The 18307-nt window shown below is 37.1% G+C and overlaps 1 protein-coding gene across 1 annotated transcript in view; it reads right to left on the bottom strand.

Annotated features, from left to right (window-relative positions):
• ANKRD50 (ankyrin repeat domain containing 50) overlaps positions 1 to 18307 on the bottom strand; it is a 55637-nt gene that overhangs the window by 11594 nt on the left and 25736 nt on the right. The gene's annotated exons all lie outside the window — the stretch shown is intronic.

Here is an 18307-nt window from a genome sequence, read left to right as displayed (position 1 = left end):
TCTCTATTCAATAATTCAAGAACTAAAACACACAGGAAAGGAGACAACGGGCATCCCTCTCTTGTTCCTTTTTGTATCTTGTAAGGTTTTCTGAGATCTCCATTGACAGTTATTTGTGCTTTTCATGAAGTGTGAATCCATCTTACCCATTTAATAAACTTCTCCCCAAAATTCATAGCCCTTGGAAATATTGTTGTGATTTGGCATTCCTTCTAGAACCATGTCTTTCAAACCCAGAAAACATAACACAGTCTGCACATATCTTTTATGTAACCAGTTTATAAATGAAAGGGAAAAAAGATTTCAGACAGATATCTATACATCCATCCATCCTCAAGTTATTAACAGTCATTAAGATCCAACCTATTCTGGAGTAAAAACATCTAGGCCAACTTAAGCTACACATTCTATTGAACCTAAATAAATCTAAGTTTTGAATTACATTTACTATATTTGCAGCATGTCAGATCAAAGTATAGGGCTTTTTAAAAGCTACATTGCAATGAGAAAATTAAAACAGAATACGCAGTTTCTATGGTGCTGATTCTATCGTTCACAGGAGACTGGAATGCTAAGGTGGGCAGTCAGATGATACCTGGAATTACAGGTAAGCATGGCCTGGGAGAACAAAACGAAGCAGGACATAGGCTGATAGAATTTTGCTAAGACAACTCAATGTGCATAACAAACACCCTCTTCCAGCAACCGAAGAGACGGCTTTATACATGGACTTCACCAGATGGACAACACCGAAATCAGATTGACTACATCCTTTGCAGCCAAAGGTGGCAGACATCTGTACAGTCGGTAAAAACAAGACCTGGAGCTGACTGTAGTTCCGATCATGAACTTCTTCTTGCACAATTTAGGATCAGACTAAAGAGATTAGGGAAGACGCACAGATCAGCTAGATATGAGCTCACTAATATTCCTAAGGAATATGCAGTGGAGGTGAGGAATCGATTTAAGGGACTAGACTTAGTAGATAGGGTCCCGGAAGAACTATGGACAGAAGTTGGCAGCATTGTTCAGGAGGCGGCAACAAAATACATCCCAAAGAAAGAGAAAAACAAGAAGGCAAAATGGCTGTCTGCTGAGACACTAGAAGTAGCCCAAGAAAGAAGGAAAGCAAAAGGCAACAGTGATAGGGGGAGATATGCCCAATTAAATGCAAAATTCCAGAGGTTAGCCAGAAGAGATAAGGAATTATTTTTAAACAAGCAATGTGCGGAAGTGGAAGAAGACAATAGAATAGGAAGGACAAGAGACCTCTTCCAGAAAATTAGAAGCATCGGAGGTAAATTCCAGGCAGAAATGGGTATGATCAAAAACAAAGATGGCAAGGACCTAACAGAAGAAGAAGAGATCAAGAAAAGGTGGCAAGAATATATGGAAGACCTGTATAGGAAGGATAACAGTATCAGGGATAGCTTTGACAGTGTGGTCAGTGAGTTAGAGCCAGACATCCTGAAGAGTGAGGTTGAATGGGCCTTAAGAAGCATTGCTAACAACAAGACAGCAGGAGACGACGGTATCCCAGCTGAATTGTTCAAAATCTTGTGAAATGATGCAGTAAAGGTAATACATGCTATATGCCAGCAAATTTGGAAAACACAAGAATGGCCATCAGATTGGAAAAAATCAAGTTATATCCCCATACCAAAAAAGGGAAACTCTAAAGAATGTTCAAACTATCGAACAGTGGCACTCATTTCACATGCCAGTAAGGTAATGCTCAAGATCCTGCCAGGTAGACTTCAGCAATTCATGGAGCCAGAATTGCCAGATGTACAAGCTGGGTTTAGAAAAGGCAGAGGAACTAGGGACCAAATTGCCAATATCCGCTGGATCATGGAAAAAGCCAGGGAGTTTCAGAAAAAAAGATCTATTTCTGTTTTATTGACTATTCTAAAGCCTTTGACTGTGTGGACCATAACAAATTGTGGCAAGTTCTTAGTGGTATGGGGATACCAAGTCATCTTGTCTGCCTCCTGAGGAACCTGTATAATGACCAAGTAGCAACAGTAAGAACAGACCATGGAACAACGGACTGGTTTAAAATCGGAAAGTAGTACGGCGGGGTTGTATACTCTTACCCTACCTATTCAACTTGTACGCAGAACACATCATACAATGTGCTGGGCTTGAGGAATCCAGGGCTGGAGTTAAAATCTCTGGAAGAAACATTAACAATCTCAGATATGCAGATGATACCACTTTGATGGCTGAAAGTGAAGAGGAACTGAGGAGCCTTATGATGAAGGTGAAAGAAAAAAGTGCAAAAGCTGGCTTGCAGCTAAACCTCAAAACAAACCAAGATTATGGCAACCAGCTTGATTGATAACTGGCAAATAGAGGGAGAAAATGTAGAGGCAGTGAAAGACTTTGTATTTCTAGGTGCAAAGATTACTGCAGATGCTGACTGCAGTCAGGAAATCAGAAGACGCTTAATCCTTGGGAGAAGAGCAATGACAAATCTCAATAAAATAGTTAAGAGCAGAGACATCACACTGACAACAAAGGTCCGCATAGTTAAAGCAATGGTATTCCCAGTAGTAACATATGGCTGTGAGAGCTGGACCATAAGGAAAGCTGAGAGAAGGAAGGTAGATGCTTTGAAACTGTGGTGTTGGAGGAAAATTCTGAGAACTTGGACTGCAAGAAGATCAAACCAGTCCATATTCCAGGAAATAAAGCCAAACTGCTCACTTGAGGGAATGATATTAAAGGCAAAACTGAAGTACTTTGGCCACATAATGAGAAGACAGGACACCCTGGAGAAGATGCTGATGCTAGGGAAAGTGGAAGGCAAAAGGAAGAGGGGCCGACCAAGGGCAAGATGGATGGATGATATTCTAGAGGTGATGGACTCATCTCTGGGGGAGCTGGGGGTGTTGACGACCGACAGGAAGCTCTGACGTGGGCTGGTCCATGAAGTCACAAAGAGTCAGAAGCGAATGAACAAATAAACAACAAAACATGGTGCTGAAGTAATGCTAGTGACTCAATTTTTTAATTTTGTTATAAATGTTGTCCACAATGTGCTAGAATGTGAAATATTCCATTATTAAGGATATTCAAATACTAAGCTATGTGGATTCACTGTTCATACAAGGGAATTGAAATTCTAGTTATACAGCTATTCCAATCTTTGCAATAATCAGACTTACCTATCCAGTGCCAGTAACTCTGATAAACACTAGCTGTTTATGAACATCATTTTCACATTGTGGCCTCATTCAAGGGAAATTTTCAAGATGTAAATTGTTACAGAGGACCTTGGATATGCTAGCTGTTTGGACATGCTCAGTTGTATCTTGGATTTTCTTGTTGATATTTCTTTGACTCTTGGGTTGAAAAACAAAAACTAGAAGAAACGGAGACTCGGGAAAGATGATGAATTAGAATAATACTACGGTCGATCAGTAGGATCAGAGTCTAATTTTGTGCATCTCCTCTACTCATTGAATTGAAAAAAAAAAATACATTTCCATTAATCAACTCAAAGGAAGCTGCTGCCAGAGAACTGCTAATATATTCCAACAACCACCTAATTGCCATGCTACTACCAAGTCATAAGGGCATCAGTGTAATGGATAATTCAAAACCTGCCAAGGAAAACTGCGTAACCTTGAGATATTTCCATGAATCAACTAGTTGTAATAGCAAATACTAAATCAGGAGTCTGGTATCCTGCAGGATTCCTTTTGTTTTTGCATTCCAGTGTTTCTTGTACCATATAGTCTGGCTCTGGAATTATCATCTTTTATTGTCTACTATTAAAAGGAGTATATTAATCCAAGAGAATAGGAGTCACTGGCCATCTAGTAGGAAAAAATAGAGAATAGAAATGCAAAACATCTGAAGGACACTAACTTGTGTTCTGCATCTGCATCTGTGCTAAGAAGTGAGTATACTAATCCTAATACTGTAGTTTTTTTATTTCTATTGTGAATATTAAAATATTAAAAATAAAGCCTGTAAACCTGGAAAGTTCTGTTTGATTTAAATTATTCTCAACTTTAGTAATGCATAGTTCAACATTTGCTGTCTGTACACGTTACCTTTCTTTTAATCAGTCTGAACTCATGTATTTGCACTGTGAAGACTGTAGTTAAAATTCTTTTGAATATACACTAAAGATTGCTTGTAGCATTTTATTGTTAATTCTGATCATTCAGCAGAAGTTCTAGACGTGGAGTATAATTAAAATGATACTTCTAGAGATATATGAAAAATCAATAGCCCTTTAGTATAACAGAATTATGCTAAAAATAATTAAGACCAGGTGTTGATAAAGCAGCTATTTGGTGATTTATCATTTTGCCAAAGCTTCAAAATTCTTTGGAATATAATGTCCAAGGAGAAAATTGTAAACGGAATAATACTCCATGGATCATCTAATACATGGTAATTTGTTAAACTTCTTTGGTGCTGTAGTCACTGAGAAATCCTTAAGAATTGTGAACAAAATCTAAATGAAGTAAGAGTAACAGCCACATACAACTCCCATGGAAAGAGAACGGGTATGCATCTATTCAGTTCATGAAAAGTCCCTCAACTTCATCTTCCAAATATACATTATATCTGTGAAATAGTAAGATTTGCTTAACACAGCACTGTTCTTTTAACTTTTGCCAAGCCAGACCAGCCTGTATTCAGGAAAGGCTTTGCAAGTCCCCATTATAATCATCCACTTAACTTAAATTTGCTAATAGATAGTTGGATGTAGCTAAAAGTAGAACAGAAAAATGATAGACGTTAGTGAATGTTACACTGGGGTAGAATGATCCCTCCCTTAATAAATTTGTATGGAAATTACTGTAATATGCCCAATAGGGGACTGTTTTTAAACCTAAATTCAAATGCTTTAACTGATACAGAAGGCTGCTAGTCAGTTAGTGAGCAACATGCAAGATATTCCCAGCTACCTGCCTGTACACTTTGGTTGAAAGTCAGGTTTACTGTACAGATTTCAGAAGACTAAGTCTGAAATTCATCCTCAGCCAGGAAAGCTCACTGTAGGAATTCGGATCAGTAAAACTATCTGTCTGTTCAACCTACTTCACAGGATGGTTATTGTGAGGGAAACTGAAAGAGAATGTGCCTTGAGCATCACCCTGAAATCCTAGAAAACAACTAACACATAAACAAATGGCTTACTGGACTAGACTGATGTACTTATAACTGGACTAGACTAGTACTTTTCTTATTCTGTATGAATCCAGCCTTTGTAATCTCTAATGCAGGCTTGATTATGGTGCCACTGATAGCTGAGATTATCTATACAAGGATCTTCTCAACTTCAAAATTCTCACTATATGGAATTAAGGGCTTTGGATTGAGCAATCAGCTTCACATTTGCTGAAGCCACAATTAATCATTAGCCTTTTGGATTGCTTTGATGCATTGATTGCTGTTAATTCCAAATGTGCAAATTTTTAAAAACACTACAGGTAGTCCCCACTTAATGACCACTCATTCAGCAACTGTTCAAACTTATGACAGCACTGAATGAGTGGTGCTTACCACCAGTCCTCACAATTATGACATTGCAGCATCCTGCAGTCACATGATTACCATTTGCAATCTTCATTGCCAGCTTCCTACAAGCAAAATCAATTGGGAAACTGGCAGGAAGTCACAATTGGTGACCATGTGACATCACGCTTAACGCCATCACGGGATTCGCTTAACAATGGCAACTGGAAGTGCCAGAACTGCTGTCACTAAGCAGCGTGGTCATGCAACATCATGCTTTACAACAACATTGTTTAGTGATGGACATTCCAGTCCAAATTAGCATCATTAACTGAGGACTACCTGTAGTGTTTTCAAAAATTTTGCTGATTTGTAATTCTATATTTTTATTTTTGTAAACTGCCCTGTATATTTGGTATAAATTATTCCTCCCTCTCTAATAATACTTCTGGTTTTAGACTTGACACTGATGTTTAACAGATCTCATCAAGTGGCACAAAATGTAGGGATTCTAATTCAGCACACATGGACTTGAAAAGATACCAGTTTGGAAACTTCATTATAATAAAGCTTACTTACGTTACTAGAAAACTGTTTTATAAGCTGTCTATCTCTCATATAGGAAAGCATACCTATTCTTATTTTTTCTTGTGTCAACCAAATCATGGCTTTGAATTTGGCATTACTTTTAGATGTGATATGATTTCCTGGCAGTTTCTACTGAATACATCTCCTTACATTCACATACAAAAGACAATTAACATTATCTTTTCAACAATAATGATGAAAACAACATGAGAAAAACATCCTATTGCAAGACCTATCTCATGAATTCTTGACCTCAACAAGCAAGCCTATTTACAATTCAACCACGCAGCTTCTGCGTTGTTTGGATTTTTCTTATAACACATCTTCTTCCAAATAGAAGCTCCAAAATGGATTTCCTTGATTTATTGAATACTCATTCCATTATATAAACAAATCCATCCCAATGTAGATTCTGGCATCTTACAGTACTTATGAATATTGAAAGTAGTATCTGGTCTCTGATATTTATTTTGGTCTTTAATGTGACAGAAATGTGAACAGCAGAACACTGGTACTTTGAAGGTTAATGGTTCACTGTAGCATAAGGTTTTAGAGAGGCAACAGATCTGCTTTTTTAAAGGTGCCAAATACACACACACACAAACACACCAGCTCTCCCTATCAAATTAGCAAGGCTATGCTGCTGGAATAACACTGCATTTTATTATCTTTGATGGGTTTGCCTTCTTCATCATTAGCATACTTCATATTTGTCCTTCACTCAGTGCAGCTTTTAAATTTGTAATCAAAATGATGAGCAATGTTCCAATGTTGTAAATATGAATAATTTGCATCACCAATCTAAGTTGACTTAAATAGTATTAGGTATATTAGCATTTTGTACATACCTTTTCAGAAGGAACTAATAATCACTAATTAAACATTAATTGGACAACCAAAGCCTTTAACAATATTATTTCAACAAAAGTCAAAGAACAGAATACCTGCAGCTTTACAACAGTTGTTTGTTAGAAAAAGGTTTAACTGTCAATTTCAAATGTGTACATGTATTTAAGTCCCTTCCACATATATACATGTACAAACTTGTATGTATGCATATGGAAGAGACTTAAATAATATAAAGTTTAAAAAAAATTTAGCCAAGTACAGAACATTGGTCTTACTTGCAGAAAGCCCAAAGATTCAGTCCCTAGGATCATCTAGGATATCTGAAAAAAGACCTGTTAACCTATTGTTAGTCAGAGGAGTTCTAGGCACATATAATCTGAGTTAGAATACACTACCACATTGTTGTTTGTGCACTTGTTTTTCAAAAATAAAGCAAGAAAATATGTTAAAACACATGATACCCTCTATTTAACTCTAACAATAGAATTTATTGAGCCACCTATTGTTAAGTAATATTTCTAGTGGAAACAGAAAGAGAAAGTAACATTCAGTTCTGGTAAATATACATTTGCCCATTAGACCTGGAGACTTGCCACGAAATGTACAGAATTTAAATATTATTATGCATGGTTCTCCATTACCTCCTTCAGATGATGGCAAACTGGTTCCTGTCCCATTTACTAGCTTCAACCCATGATCTTGGCTGCTGGATCACTGGAGGCCCTGGACTCAAGCTAGCTCTATGTAGACAGATCTGAATTTGTCTGGCTAGATTTTGGAGGATTAACCAATCTCAACTCCATGCAGGAGGAATAACATTGATATTCCATGAGAACTGGGTGAAGACTTTATGTGAAATTGTGTTAAAACTATTTGTGAAGTTAGATATCAGTGACAAATTGTTTTCTTTTGCTGCTACTGTGGCCCCTTGCTGTTCAGCTGCCTCTGTTCCCAAACTCCTTGATTTTGTCATTGGGTAATTGATTTCCCTAGGGTGGATACAAATGAGAAACATGTCCTTGAGAGAGTGCAGAAGAATGTCTAACAGATCTTGGAAAAGCAGATGAGAAAAAAGAACTGTAGCAAAAGAGACACCACAGCCCAGGGGAGCGGGGGTAAGCACGAGGAAGAGATTCAGCCTCAATTATGCTAGATATAAGTTGAGTGGGAGAATTGCTGAGCAGGCTTTCAACTTTCAATTACTTTATCCTAGTAACAATAATGATATTTCCAGAAAGCCAAGTAGCCCCTGTTTCCTGAGTTTGCCAGCCTCACGGAGCTTGAGAGGGAGGGAGGGAGTATTATTGCTGGACTTGAAAAAGATGGTGGGATGCCCCTTTTTCAAGAAACTGTGGCTTAATCTGGCTGTCCATCTATAGAGGATTTGGACTTTTGAATAGTTTTACTTTTGTAATTTGTCCAGAGTCCTGTGCATGAGGGAGCACATCAAAATTATAACAACCAATAAATAAATTCCAATCCTCCACTCTTTCCCATTTCTATTGCTTATATTTTAAAGGAAAAATGCAGATACATTAACTATATTAACATATTGTTAGCCCTAATATCTGTCAAGGAGCAAGAAAATTATGTGAACTTTTTTGCAAAGGAAAAGGTGAACATAATAAACATAACCATATGTGCAATCCTAAATCATCGGGTGCATGACCTGAGGCCTATTCTCATTTTCTGGAACATGTGCTTTGCATGCTTATCTTCAGATTTCAGTATACAAGAATGGACACAGTGTTTATGAAGATAATTTTGTACACAGTGGTGTTAAAACATTTGTATCATTACCCCAAAACTCATCTGTATTCTACAAAATTTAGGCTTCTTTGCATTTTTCATACTGATGGCTCAGATATCTCATAGTAGACAGGTCTTCCAAATTCCTTTCATACAATCATAGACCCTTTCTTTACTGTTGAGTTAAAGTGCTATCCACCCATCCTTGAGTCAGAAGAAAATTTTAAAAGCATGACAATTCCTGTTCTATTGCCAATCTCTATCCTGTCTCTATTGCCTTCATTTTAGGTCACTGCAGTTACTTGAATTCCCTTGGAGTATCAGTGACAAAGCCTAATAGGATGACCTTGGGCAATGTATGTTGAAGTTAGGGGTAACATTCTACTAGTTAAGTCTCAGTTATGGGCTAGGGATGAGAGGAAGACCATGTCATGGGAACATGGCAGAAAAAAGACTATTTCAGGTGAAGACTGTGCCATGCTACAAGTAGGTACAAGTAGTAGAAGGACCACAGAACTGGAATGGTTATTCAGGCCACTGAATCCCATGCACTATTTCTGGATAATAATGGAAAAAAGTATATATATACACATGTCTGTGCATTTCCTTCCCGCTGTACAGTTCAATCTTCTCTTTCTGGGTCACCTTAAAAAGGATTTGAATGACTATTTTTACCCTTTACCCTTTCTCTCATATAATTTGTGTTTTAGTCTTCTGGAATTTTATGATAATACTATACACTTCTGGGTTATTATTGTTAAAATGTTTTGTGATATTTGGTATATTTACTTTTGCACTGATTGTTGTTTATCTCTGGTGTTGATTTTTTTGTTAACTGCTGCTGGAATGTGCAGTATACAAACATGGTACGTAGAAAATAAATGTGGTCCCAGAATGGGCCTTTCACAAAGGCCCTCTCTCTCCATGATTTTGACACAGTACAGAATTTTTGCTGACAGAATGGGAGAGGTGCAAATATCTATGCAGTCTCTGTGATCCTATGTGTTGAAGTTTGTAACAGCATGAGAGAAGTTTTGAAAAGTTCTGGGGGGATTTGTGAAAATAGTTTCCCTGCTAGTTACCTGGAATATTCTGAATAAAACTCTACTCAGAATGTGCTTCTAGAGGTGAAAAGAAAACTGGTTAGACCCATAGTCTACTTTCAGCTATTTATTTTATTTCTATTCCACAATTGTATGGTATCTTGCAATCTGTCTCACATAAATGCCTGCTTTTTATTTATATTTATATTTATATATATTAATTCTGCTCCACAGCTTTGGTATAATCTAGTAACAATAAGTACATCTTTCTCCAAATAGTAATTAAGTGAAGTAAGATACCATGGAACCCATTAGTTACTTCTGTCTAACTTGAATGCTTGTATTTAAGCAACATTCCTTGCTCTTCAGGCAAATGTATCTGCTGATAACATCTTCTAGTCTAATTTCATCTAATTTAAATCCGGGATGCAGTCACTATCCTGAAATAAGAAAAGTTCAAAGCAGAGATCAACATTAAAAAACCGAAGATTCTCAACTGACCTCGGTCTTTATTTCAAGATAAGAGAGTATGCAGAAACCAGACAGATTGTTGGTAGATGGAATCTGCATTTCCATAGGAATCTCTTGAGAATCTGTAAGCAGTGTTCAACAACTGTCTTCTTTGCAAAATAATTCTGTTTTCTGTGCCACACTTGCTCTTAAGGCCTCTGGGCTCACAGATTCATCTGCCTAGGCAATTATATAACTGAAGGCAGTGGCTTTGGACTTTTCCCCTTTAGCAGTTTGGGTTGAAATACATATTGGCTTTCCTCAAAATATTCTGACAAGGACATCATAAGGCACATTCATCATCTTTTATACTTACAATGTAAACGAAAACAGGATCCTCCAGTTTTCTCCTCTCTAGTTTTTTTAAAAAAATATTGTATACTCTTATTTCTCTCAAGGCACTGTGAGAAAATCAGAGTGTACTTAACCTAAAAAGAGAGCACATTTTTTCTGAGATTCTACTGCTTCTGCTTTTGTGGGCAACAAAGTTCCAATCATACCCTCTTGAATAATTTTTTCAAGTCAAGATCCATGATTCCCCATGCCTCCAACCAAACCAAACCAAACACAACTCAGGTGTTTCAACAATAGACATGTCGCTTTGAAGCACAGGTGGCATTTTAATAACTTTTGTAATATGGTAATTGTTATAAAAACAAATATTACAGTAATTAATATTCATAATTTCAAAAAGTATATTTTGTACACAATATATGTATATATATGTGTGTGTCTGTGTGTATCCATATGCATACACACGTTTGTAAATAAATGCTTAAGTGTACATTTTACTTACACATACTATGTACATAGACAACATATAAATATTATACAAACTGAATACAAATTTACAAATGAAACTATTCTAAAATATTACAGGTGCTAAATATGTATCCCAATGCCCAAAATAGTGGGTACAACTACTTTGACAACAATACAGGCCAAATCATGCCAAGCCTTAACCTGTTCTTTGCAGATTGAGATAATGTAGTGGTTCTTTCTCAATCTTAAAAGAATGTGTTTCTTTTTATTCAATCCCACTAACTTACAGTAAAAATAACAAAATCTATCAATAATGGGTTAAAACAAGAAAATGTAAGTATCATAATTTCTAAGGTATCTGGCAATTTTGCCCTTGCCTTTTTTATCTCTGTGGAGAGATGATTCCACGTTATGTGGACATAACGAAGAATGCTTTCTTATCCCTAAAGTAGGCTAGACTGAGATGCAATGGACTGGCCTCATCACATAAAGCTGTGGTTCTATCATTTTACTACTATGACCATAAAACATAAATATAATTAATAATTCTATTATTCAAAATGATGTAATAACTGTGATGTTTTATGTATGTATATGTATGTTTGGAAAGGACTTCAAATTTTGATTTACCTTTTTAAGGTCCGCCTACCTTTTGGTGCTTGGGAATAGTGAAAACATAGCATAATGTTCCTCAGAGGTGAGGCTGTTTTTATATATTGGCATAACAATTCTAATAAATGAACCTGCTGTGAAGATGCCTGGATCTGGAGTGTGTTGCAAAAGTTGCTGCTGCTTCTGCCATAGCCAGAGGCTGCTCAAGCTTTGGGTAGAAAAGGCTCTTTAAGGATGGATAGAGGCAGAGAACGGCTGTGAAAATGGCCCTGCTCTCCATCCACTTTGAGTCCCCAACCCTTCCAGTAAATGCCAGGATGGAATTCACAATTCTTCAAGTTTCAAGGGAATATTATTAAAAAAATAAACAAAACAAAACAGTCAATATGTGATGAAAATCACTCCCTCTATTTATGACCAGTTGAGAAACCCTGATTTATAGAGATTATATGGAACTGAACCTTAACCTAGCCTTCCCCGGTCTGGAGTTCCCCCTATATCCTGAACTGACTGGACAGGAAATATGGAAATAGACGACCACATCTGGAAAGCACTTTGCCGGGAAACTTGCTTTAAATTCTACAGTATGTGAAATTGGCTCATAATTGGAAAATTAAGTACAAATCAGTAAAATATTTATGTTGACATAATCTATCTTAATTGCTGTAAAATCTACTCTATATAAATTTGAAAAAAAAATCCAGTTTGAATCTCACAGGATTTCAAAATCTTTTCTAAATGAATACTCAGAATACTTGGCAGTTATTGACATTGTCTCCTGGAAGCAAAGCAGTCCTTTCTAACTAAACAAGGAGCACCTACTCCTATTTTTTTTTGTCAAGACATGCCTGATTTTTCCAAAATTACAGTCTGCAATTTAGATTTAGGAAAACAAGGATCTATGTAGGCTGCTCAATTTGTTCTCAGTTTTTCTTGCCACTATGGTAGAATACTTAAACATTGGAAATATTTTATATAATGCTCACAAAAACCACGTAACTCCTCAAAAACCCCCTAATGTTGAGGTTTCTGGGGGAGGTATGGTGAACTGAAGATGGCTCTGTGACTGCAGCAAAGACCAAGGAATGGGTGAGTACACTGATTCCTTGGAACCTCTCTGAATAAGGAGAGTACAAGAGATGACCAACATGTGCTCCAGACAGTGGTTTTCCATGGGTTTGACCACTGGGAAATGATGGGATTTGCTCACAACTGCAGTGGAGACTTTTAAAAGACACCAAGTTCGCAAACCTCACTTTTTAATCACTTTCGTAAATTGCTCATTAACTACTTCTAAGCTATTAGAGACCTTCAGAATGACAAGTTTGAAAATGCCGGGTGAGTCTGCCTTTAATCCTGAACAAAAGAAATTTTTAATTATAAGCCTAAGAATTTAAAGAATCTGAAATAAACAGAAAAAAGCTAAATAAGATTTTTATCTTAGAAAGTTATAAACGGACTTATAAAGCCCCAGATAAAATTGGAATGTTGAAACTGTTATAATAAGGTTTTGGAATTAAGGTACAAACAGCCACAATATCCACAATGTCAGTAATGATGCCTGCTTCTATGGCTAGACTATGTCCAAAATACGTTATTGAAGAAATGTGAGATGTAGAACAAATTTTATCTGACAAGATAGAGATGATATTAAAAGTGGATTTACAACTGACAGGCTTTAGAAAAGAATGATTTAGAAAAGGATGTTCCACAGCATCTACAAAAGAAACTGGCTGAGGTTTTAAAATTTAAAAAGGAAATACTGTCCTAACAACCAGGAAACATACTGAGACAATGAACTGGTCTCTAATATTTATTGCTAGTACTTAACAGGAATCCTAACAAACTGAAGAAGCGTGGGAAAAACCCAGACATATAACCCCCAAGGGTTAAGGCGGTCCCGATCTGTGTCTCTTTGAATGGCTGAACAATTCATCAGTGCTACGCATGCGCTTGACAGTCTGGATGGGAGCCCCCTGCTCGCCATCCTTACTCATGACAAATACAAATGACAAATCAAGAGAGTGATCTGGATATTTTTTTCCTACTGGATTTACAGAAGAGGTTTCTTAAAGCCTTGAAGAACTCTGTGCAATGGGACAAAGAAGAAAGGAAGAACATAAAATCCTATGACAATATTTAAATGAACTAAAGATTAAGACTATTAGAAATAAAAGGAAGGAATATAAAGTTGGTTTATTTGATCAAGGTTAAAATAAGGTATCTTGTTACTTCCAGCTACCCTTTTGGACTTTCTGCGTATGATGTTTTATGCATTTTTTTATAGATAAGAGATGGGATATGGGATAAAGAGATAAATGTTTGTAACTTTAGAGGGGGTGAAGAGTTACTAAATTTGTTTATACTTTTTGTGATGAAGGTTGAAAGTCACTTTTTTATATATTTCTTTTCTCTTTATTATACTCTTACTTTTTTCTTTTTTTCTTTCTTTCTTTCCCCTTGCACTTTTACTCCTTCTGTAATGTACAGCCATTCACAGGATGAATTTTGCTTTTGTACAACACAAGACTAAGTGCATATTATGGAAAGTCACCTGGAGTTTCCTAATGCAAAGTTGGACCATATGGTTGTTTACAGACAAACAGACTCATTACCACAAAGTTGTGGTTTCTCCTTTCATAACATTTAAATACAGGATGCTACTTGCTATGAAAGCTACAGTCAATGGATGCTTTTCCACAAGAGTGAATGCTTCACAGCATACAGTTTTTTAAAAAATGTGAGTATGAAAGAAAGGATTTTAAAAGTGAGAATCTGTTCCTAAAGTTGATTCTTTAATAAAGTCTGTTATCTCTAATCTTTCAGTGAGGGGGAGCCCACATCTGTTCTAGATACACTGTTTCACAGCTTGTTTTAATTCCTTCTAAAAATTAGACTGAATATTCAGCTTGGTGATCTTGGTTGTTTCAATACTTCAAATTGTTCATTAGCCTCATCTCATTTTGGATTTCCTGACTCCTTTCCTATAACAATAAGCTTCCAGTTTGTATTCCTTCTTTGATACCAGGCCCTGCTTCAATACGTTATGTCTTGTTTTTGTTTTTGTCTATGACCTAGCTATTCATCCTTTTTTAAATTTAATTTAATGTAATTTTATTTTGGTTGCCTTCAAGTCACTGTTGACTCCTGGCAACTGCCTGGACTAGTCCCTGTAGTTTTCTTGGCAAGATTTCAGAAGTGGTTTGCCATTGCCTTCTTCCCACGGCTGAGAGTATGTGGCTGGCCCAAGGTAACCCAGCCGACTTTGTGCCAAAGGCAGGACTAGAACAAGTTCTACACCACTTGACCACTACACCAAACTGGCACTACACTATATACATACACTATATGGCTCATCTGTATAGGCCCTTAAAGGCTTTTCTCATGTTTTCTTCTAATAGGGATTGTTTGCACCTACGCTTTTGGAATCTGGTTTTGGAGGATCATTTTCCAACTTGTTTCTCCTTTAGGATTTCAGGCCATACTATGCTGCTTACTTCATCCGAGTTTATTAAAATCTGCTTCATAAGTCCAAGTGACTAACTTTTCTCAGCTTTTCTTTCTTACAGTTAATCAAACTCTACCTTGATATTGTTGTATTCTCACAAGGTGCTAAACACCTTCCATTCATTCAGCAATTATTTTCTGCTTGTTAGGATTAAATCTAAAATAGCTGAACCATAGTTTCTTCTTCCATCTTTTGAAAAATGAAATTGCCAGCATGAGGAAAAAGAATTAAGTTGAGCTTCCTACTCCTTGTTAGCCTCCCAGCAGATATCAGAATCATTTGAGCATCTCATTACCACTATTGCATAAATCAACTTGTTGACTGTCTACAACCTCTGCCTTGGTAAGTGGCCAACAGCAAATTTCCACTATAGTATCAGTTTACCAACAGAAGAGAATACATGTAGCTCAGGGTTGAACTCTGGAGTCCCTGGTGTTCTCTGAGCTTGGTTGTTTGCTTGCAGACATTTCGTTGTCCGGCTAGGCAACATCTGGTGCTTCAGTGCACTGAAGGTGTTGCCTAGCTGGACAACAAAAATATGCAAGCAAATGTCCAAGCTCAGAGAACACCAAGGACTCCACAGTGTCAATTTTGTTTCTTTTTCATCTTACCCAGATGTTTTCAACAAGATTTCTGTATTTGGGGGCATTCATTTCTCCATAAGCATCTTGCTCTTCTACATACAGAGCCATTTTGCCTCCCTCTTTATAGGTATATATCTTTTGAACAAGCACTATCTTTTGAATTCTATTATCCAATCTTGAGTCTCATCCTACCGGATTTCTTTGAAACCTAGAAGATAATATTTGATTTCCTGTATTAGGATCTATTTCTGTCTGCTTGTTACCCATTATCTGGGGACTAGTGTACAGACACCGGAGACTTAATAGATAGCTGTTTACAAGTCTATGTACTGTTGTGTTGGAGTTTTAGTACTGCTTTCTGCCTAGTGCCTCCGCCATTATTGTATGCAGCCATTTTCTTAATGCCCAGCATTTCTCCACTGAGTCTTTGCCTTTATCTCTTCCTCTCTCTCCCCACTGTCAGTTTACTTTAAACCTTCCAATAATGTTTGCAGAACTCTTGACAAGTACAGTTCTCCCTATCCTTCTGAAGGGCAGCCCGTCCCACCTTCTCCTCTGCCCTTTTCTCCTTGGTGCTCCCATTTGCTGGCCTTCACAGAGAGATCTCTCTGTGATGCCCATGTGCTATTCAACTTCGTGAGAAGTCTTGAAGAAGAAAGGTTGACATCCAGTCCTTTCACCTTTTCCTCTATTAAGGAGACAACAGCAGTAATTATCACACTCTTCTGTTAGGAAGATGAACATAGAACAAGCTACAGGATGAGCATAACTTATTTTCAAAACTCTCTTATTCCTGTTTTCTCTCCAGTTAGCTAGATACAGTTTTGATAGTCAGTCCTCTTTCGAAAGCAGTGTTTCTCAACCTTAACAACTTTAAGATGTGTGGACTTCCACACCCAGAACTCCCCAGCCAGCCATGCCCTGGGAATTGAAGTCCACACATCTTAAATTAGTTAAGGTTGAGAAACACTGTTCTAAAAAGTGCTTGTGAGACTGAGGAATGTGGCTCTATCCACTAGCTGCATACCTGGTCAGTGAGTCTGTTACAAGTACACGCTTTTCCTTCTCAGACCATGTGCTTAGCAAACACATTTTATTTGGCCAGGAAAAAAATGACGAGAGCCTTCCAAAATTCAGTGGATCTGTTCCACAATTCATCAGGTCATTTGAAAAACTCATTCATTCTGTCCAACAGTTAGGACTGTTTCCCCACTGTCCCACTCCCTCCCCTGCCATAAGACTGTTCTTCTAAACATACAAAGGATATTCAGGAGCCTCCTACAGGCTTCCTGGCCAAAGTTCAACAGTTACTCACAGACCTCCTGATATTTCATGGCTAATCCCAACACCTTGGTTGACATAGTTCAGTTACCTTAACATTTGTATGCAGATAGAATTTTGGGAGATGCTCTGAAAGCTAAAGGTTATATGTCCCTACAATAAAAAAGATTTTGTGTTCCTTTTTTTTATAGAACAATTAAGCCATTTAATTTTACTTTCTTGTCATCATCTGCAAATCAAATGGTGGATTCAGAAATCAACTACAAATCTGCTTCTAGAAAATTGAGGAGTTTGTATTACCTTTACATACAGACAGATATGTACATGTATAAGCATTTTTTTCGCCTGTAGTAGTGAAGTGGGATAAGGTAAAAAGGTTATGCAACAGAGAGAAATAGCAAATGTAAAACAAAAAGCAACAGGGAGCATGAATGAGCATGTTGTATAGCTTTGTATGTTCATTCTCACACTTCACCACTGAGGCAAAGCTAAAATAGCTGCTGGTAGTTTTAAGGAAAATCTTGTATAACCATATGCATATACACATGCACCAAGACACGATTATGCAAAACGAATGTTTGTTTAGATTCCAGGTGCTCTACCACTTGATTGTAAAACAACTCAAGTAAAGTGTGGAACCTCTAGAGGTTCAGATGCTGGCTCCCCCTCTTGTTTTAGTAGCTAAATCCACTTATATGATGTCTGGATCCACACATTTGTTTTAGAAATTTAGTTATGATTAATTCATTTCAACTTACAAACTTTTGCTCTGAGGGTAAGAAAAAAATTATTCCTTAAAAATGCAGCGATGAAACAAATGCAACACAAAACAAAACAAGTTCCTGTGTGCTTTCAAGCAGCTGACACATTCTTCCAAATATTAATTATTATCTCTGTCACAGGGAGTTATTTCAACTTTCCCATTTTTTTCCACTGATGTCCTGGACCCCCCACCCCCACCCCTTTTTACCAGAAGCTAACATTGATGCCAGTTAGGCATTAAATATATCATTGGTGTAGTCTAAATGTGAACAGCACAAGGACCTTCTGTGGCAAACCATACCGCTTGCTTTACTAATTTGCCTTTTTTAAGAAAAGATGTGGTTCTTCTGAAATCTTTCTTAAACAAGCAGCTTTATATGCAGGCTGGAAATCCACTGCTTATGCTTCTTCGCATTTAAGGGAAATCTCAAGAACAATAGCAGCAGAGTGACAAAATGAGCTCATAAGTCAGCCAAGACTGGAACAACAAGTTGTAGAAGATTCCCAATAGCTTTTGCCAACAGCACTCCCATAATCAAATGCAGCTACACCCATTCAACAAACTTGCAAAATATAAT

The sequence above is a fragment of the Candoia aspera genome, chromosome 8 (assembly GCF_035149785.1).
Source record: "Candoia aspera isolate rCanAsp1 chromosome 8, rCanAsp1.hap2, whole genome shotgun sequence".
NCBI lineage: Eukaryota > Metazoa > Chordata > Lepidosauria > Squamata > Boidae > Candoia > Candoia aspera.
Note: the sequence above shows the minus strand (reverse complement) of the source record. Positions and strands in the feature narration are given on the sequence as shown.